This window comes from Elaeis guineensis, chromosome 12, assembly GCF_000442705.2.
Source record: "Elaeis guineensis isolate ETL-2024a chromosome 12, EG11, whole genome shotgun sequence".
NCBI classification, from domain to species: Eukaryota; Viridiplantae; Streptophyta; class Magnoliopsida; order Arecales; family Arecaceae; genus Elaeis; species Elaeis guineensis.
In genome coordinates this window covers 21,137,669-21,143,495 of record NC_026004.2, presented here as the reverse complement: position 1 = coordinate 21,143,495, position 5,827 = coordinate 21,137,669, and the positions used below count along the sequence as shown (strand labels likewise).

The 5,827-nt window shown below is 36.8% G+C and overlaps 1 non-coding gene across 1 annotated transcript; it reads right to left on the bottom strand.

Annotated features, from left to right (window-relative positions):
• Window positions 1-2,229: 2,229 nt before the first annotated feature.
• LOC140853025 (small nucleolar RNA R71) lies at window positions 2,230-2,336 on the bottom strand. Its single transcript, XR_012136103.1, has one exon. It is a non-coding gene; the product is annotated as a small nucleolar RNA R71 (small nucleolar RNA).
• Window positions 2,337-5,827: the final 3,491 nt, after the last annotated feature.

The following is a 5,827-nucleotide window of genomic DNA, read 5'->3' as shown; positions in this document are numbered from 1 at the left end:
GATCAAGTTTGTAACCCTAGATAGTGGGGTTTTTAGCTCTCTTCTCAAGCCTCGAGCTTTAAAATTTTTGTAATAAATTTTTTTTATATAAAATCTTATTTTTATGCAATTTCATCTCTTTACATTATGCAATTTATTTTTCTTGCAATTAGGATAGTTTAATTTATGCAATTTAATTTTATGCAATTAGGTTAGTTTAAATTATGCAGTTTAAATTTATGCAATTAGGATAGTTTAATTTATGAAATTAGGGTAGTTTATTTTTCTGCATTTAAATTTTGCAAGTAGATTTAGATCATGTCTAGCTAAGCATCCCTTCTAGGGTTTGCGATGAAACTAGATCATGAGTAGGGATTTTACATAGGGTTCTTTCTTTTTCTTAGGGTTTCTTTTTCTTCTTCTTTTGCCAAGAATTTTTTATGAACTACAGTTGGGTCAGAGTCCCTTCATAGTTCATGCTTGATTCAGTGCATAGGAGGAGAAAACCCTAAAGGATCCTAGTTACTACTCCCCTGTAAATTATCTTGATGGGTTATCATTGGGCCTTAGTCCCTTCATAATCTATGCTTGGGAAAGACAAGAGGAGTAGTCGTTAGGATCAATAAGAAAAATTTTAGGTAGAATTCCCTAATCTAGATCTAGTGGATTCAAAAACCCTAGATCCTTAGTCTTATTGTCTTTAGCAAACAACTTTCGACTTTCAATTTTTGTTAAAGCTCGCTTGAGCATAGATTTGAAAATCATTTTTAAACCAAGTCTCTGTGGGATCGACCCGTACTCGCTGGTCGTGCTACTCTGCACACCGTGCGCTTGCGATTTTATTTACAAATTTTAAGATTTGCATATCAAGTTTTTGGCACCGTTGTCGGGGATTTGGCGTTTTAAATTATTTTCAAATATTTGTTCTTCATGCGTTATAACTCTCTTTCTTTTTCTTTTAGGTTTCTATATTTAGTTGGTGATTGCTGGAAAACTCAGGTATGCTTCTAATTTCTCTTTTATTATTTTTAGTTAATTACTTTTGCTTTTAGACCTAATCATTTGAATTTACTTAATCACAAAAAAAAAATATAAAACAAAACAAAAGACATTTCATAATCGTGAAGTAAAATATCAAAATAAAAAAAAAATTCTAAATTAAAATCTTTTACATTCTTGGTCATCTTGTTTATTTGCATTTGTATTTTCATAATTAATCTAAGGGCATCAACCCATTAACAAGATAAGGTGGGGATTTCATTACCCTTTCTTAGCCCAAAAATCATCTCCATCATATTGCATTACCTAGACTTTTAATCTTAAAATCAATTAGACGTCAACCTTAAGAAATTCGAGCTCAATAGGACAAGGAACCCTAAGAGTTCTACCAAGTTTGAGTTGTTTGATTAGTTGGTGTCTAGGCAAGTCCCTGAGGGTGGTTTGTTAAATTGGTTCAGTTGCTGGCCTGGCCAACTCGTTTGGTGTCTAGAAAGGCAACGATGAGTGAACCTCCCACCTCTTGTACTTACCTGGCTAACTAGTTGATCAATCTCCACTTGGAAGGCTTGAAGGGTCATCTTGGAACAGTTAGGAGATGTCTAGATTTAGGTTAACCCTAGGATAGATTGAGTTTAATTTATTGATTCACTTGTTTGAAAAAAAAAAAAAATTAAATTTAAATTAATTTGGTTACTTTTCTTTAGATTTAGGACTCCTTAGGATCTTCTCTTTAGAACTTTTTCTCTTTTCTTTCTTTTCCTTATACATAAAAATTTTATAAAAAAAAAAAAAAATTGTATAAACATCGAGAACCGTACACCTCGTGTGTGGAGAAGAGTGTCGGGTCGTCTAGTTAGAATTGAGTCAATTCCTGTTGTTCCAATGGCTGAACCAATCCAACCCATGACCCTTAAGGATTTGTGTTATCCAGTTGGCTCCATCCAACCATCTTGTATCAGGTTGCCACAACCCACAGCTAACAATTTTGAAATCAAACCTCAAATCATAAATATGCTTCCAAAATTCACAGGATTAGAGGATGCTTATATATTTATTAGAGAATTTGAGGAGGTATGTGCAACCATGAAACTGCAATTAACAGAGGATGAGGTCAAACTTAGATTAATCAACTTTGCCCTTAAGGACAATGCTAAGAAGTGGCTTTATAGTCTGCCTAACTATTCTGTCACTACCTGGGAGGGCTTTGTGAGAACATTTTAAAAAAAGTATTTCCCCCATCATAAAACAGCTAGGATTAGGAATGAAATAAATCAATTTTACCAACTAGCTGGTGAATCATTTTGAAAGTACTTTGATCGTTTCAAGAATCTTTTGACCTAATGCCCACACCATGGAATAGAAACTTGGAGACTATGCCAGATCATCTATGAGGGGTTAGATTCAAACTCAAGAACCATGCTAGAGTCCATGTGCCAAGGCCAATTTATGGACAAAGAAACTACTGAAGCTTGGCAATTCTTAGAAGACCTAGTCGAGAAAAATTTACAGTGGGAAACAACTAGGGAACCTGATAAAGCTACACCTTCAAGAGGAGGAATGCATCAAATTCAACCAACCCTAGCATCAGAGGCCAAGATTGCAACCTTAACACGTAGATTGGAAGCCTTAGAATTACAGAGACCAGCCAATGTAAATCAAATATCTGCACCCATGTGTAAAGGGTGCAATGCACCAGACCATGTCTTAGAAGAATGTTCCTACTCGAATGAGTGTGCACAGGTGAATGCCACCTATCAAGGATCATTGAACAATCCTTATGCACCCACATATAACCCAGGTTGGAGGAATCACCCAAATTTCTCATGGTCCCAGAATCCTAATGTAGGCAATCCAAATTTCAATCAGCAAAATCTAAGGTCCAACCCAGTAATGAACAACCCGCCAGGCTTCCATGATAATGACAAGAAAATTACCTCTTTAGAGAAAAGCCTAGAAGCCATGATGAAGATACATACCAGCTTTATGCAAACAACGGGTCAACTCATAAATAATAACACCCAAGCTATAGCCCGTCTGGAAATGCAAGTAAGTCAGCTGGCTTTGACCATTAATGAACGAGAACATGGTAGGTTACCTAGCCAACCTGAGCCAAATCCTAGGAACCAAAATGGTCCACGACCCCAACAAGGAAACCAAGTTAATGGTGTAAATGCCATTCATACCTTAAGATCAGGAAAACAAATAGACAATAAGGTAGTTGCACTTGATGATATAGATGACTCATCTGCCGAGTCACCTTCTAAAACTACTACCTTTCAACCTCAAGCATCAGAAACTGAAAATTCACCTAGTCCAGTACTTAAAAGTCCTAGAGCTCCTTTTCCAAACAGACTGAAATCCAATAAATTTGAACATTTAGACAAAATTTTAGAGGTATTTAAACAAGTCCAAGTTAATATTCCTCTTTTAGATATAATCCATCAGGTTCCAACTTATGCCAAATTTTTAAAAGATCTTTGCACTAGGAAAAGGACCACTAATGTACCAAAGAAAGCATTTTTGGCTGCAAGTGTCAGTTCATACCTATCTAGCCATGTGCCAATTAAATATAAGGACCCTGGAGCTCCAACAATTTTTTGTGTTATTGGAGAAACCAATATAAAAAAGGCCTTGCTAGATCTAGGAGCTAGTGTGAATATCCTTCCATATTCGGTGTATGAACAACTAAGATTAGAAAAACTTCAACCTACTGGGATCACATTACAGTTAGCCGATAGATATCTCAGGATCCCTAAGGGAATGGTCGAGGATGTTCTGATAAAGGTTGAAAATTTTATTTTCCCTGTAGATTTTATTATTTTAGAGACTGAGCCAGTTGTGAATCCTAAAGGACATATACCTGTCATTTTAGGAAGACCATTCTTAGCTACGGCCAATGCTGAAATCAATTGTCAAAATGGTCTAATGAAGTTATCCTTTGGGAATATGACCATTGAGCTTAATGTTTTTAACTTAGAACAGGAATCCTCTTCTCATGCTGATGTCAATGTAGTCCAAGATGGTATTTATGAATCCATTGACATTAGTAATGATGAGTCGACCTAGAGTCTAACCCCTGGTTAATCCATGAGTCTGAGGATGTCAATGAAATACTTAAAAAAAATCAGATTAATCAGGAATCGACACTTCCTACTGAACCAATCATTGAGATGGTGAAATCATCACCTAAACCATCGATAGAGGAAGCACCCATTTTAGAACTGAAACCCCTCCCAGAACATCTCAAGTATGCATATCTAGGATCCAAAGAAACTTTGCCTGTAATTATTGCATTAGACCTAGATCCCAAGCAAGAGGAGGAGTTAGTGTCAGTTCTAAAAGCAAATCAAGAAGCAATAGGTTGGACCATAGCAGATATCAAAGGAATAAGCCCTTCTATAGTTCAACATAGAATATACTTAGAGGAAGAGGCTAAACCAACAAGAGAAGCCCAAAGAAGGCTTAATCCAGTTATGAAGGATGTAGTTAAAAAGGAGATTCTGAAACTCCTAGATAGTGGAATAATTTATTCTATTTCTGATAGCTCTTGGGTAAGCCTAGTTCAAGTAGTACCCAAGAAATCTGGGGTAACAGTGGTCCAAAATGATGCAAACGAACTTATCCCAACTAGGACCCAAACGGGATGGAGGGTCTGTATAGACTATAGAAAGTTGAATGCTGCTACAAGAAAGATCACTTTCCTTTGCCATTTATTGATCAAATGTTGGAAAGACTAGCCGGACAAGAGTTTTACTGTTTTCTTGATGGATACTCCGATTACAACCAGATCCCCATAGCCGCTGAAGATCAAGAAAAGACTACATTCACCTGTCCATTTGGTACTTTTGCCTATAGACGAATGCCCTTTGGACTATGTAATGCACCGGCAACCTTCCAGAGATGCATGATTAGCATGTTTTCAGATATGATAGAATGATTTCTAGAAATTTTTATGGATGACTTTTCTATTTTTGGCCTAACCTTCTCCGAGTGTCTGAATCACATGCAATTAGTTCTAGAACGATGTAAGGAGAAGCACTTAGTTCTCAATTGGAAAAAATGTCAGTTTATGGTCAAACAGGGAATAGTTCTTGGCCATGTCATTTCTAAAAAGGGGATTGAAGTGGACAAGGCCAAAATAGATCTAATTGCAAGTCTTCCACCACCTAAATCTGTGAAAGAAATACGTTCATTTTTAGGTCATGCTGGATTCTATAGAAGGTTTATTGCCAACTTTAGCAAAGTAGCACGTCCACTGACTAATCTTTTGGCAAAGGATACAAAATTTAAATTTCCTCATGAGTGCTTGGAATCCTTTGAATTTCTAAAAAATGCACTTGTATCAGCTCCAATCATTCATCCTCCTGTCTGGTCTGAACCATTTGAATTAATGTGTGATGCGTCCGTTCATGTTGTGGGCGCAATCTTAGGTCAATGGATAAATAAGCTGCCTAGAGTGATATATTATGCAAGTAAAACCTTAAATGATGCACAGCTTAACTACACCACAACTGAGAAGGAGTTCCTTGCCGTTGTCTTTGCTTTTGAGAAATTTAGATCTTATTTGGTTGGGACCCACACCATTGTTTACACCGATCACTCAGCCATTAGACATCTCCTAGCAAAGAAGGATGCCAAGGCACGTTTAATCAGATGGATTTTGCTCCTTCAAGAATTTGACCTAGAAATTAGGGACAAGAAAGGCACTGAGAACGTTGTAGCAGATCATTTGTCCCGAATTCCAGTCGCACCATCTAGTGAACCACCCATCAATGAATCTTTCCCAGATGAGCAACTCATGTCTGTGTCTACTGAACCTTGGTTTGCTGATATTGTAAATTATTTAGCC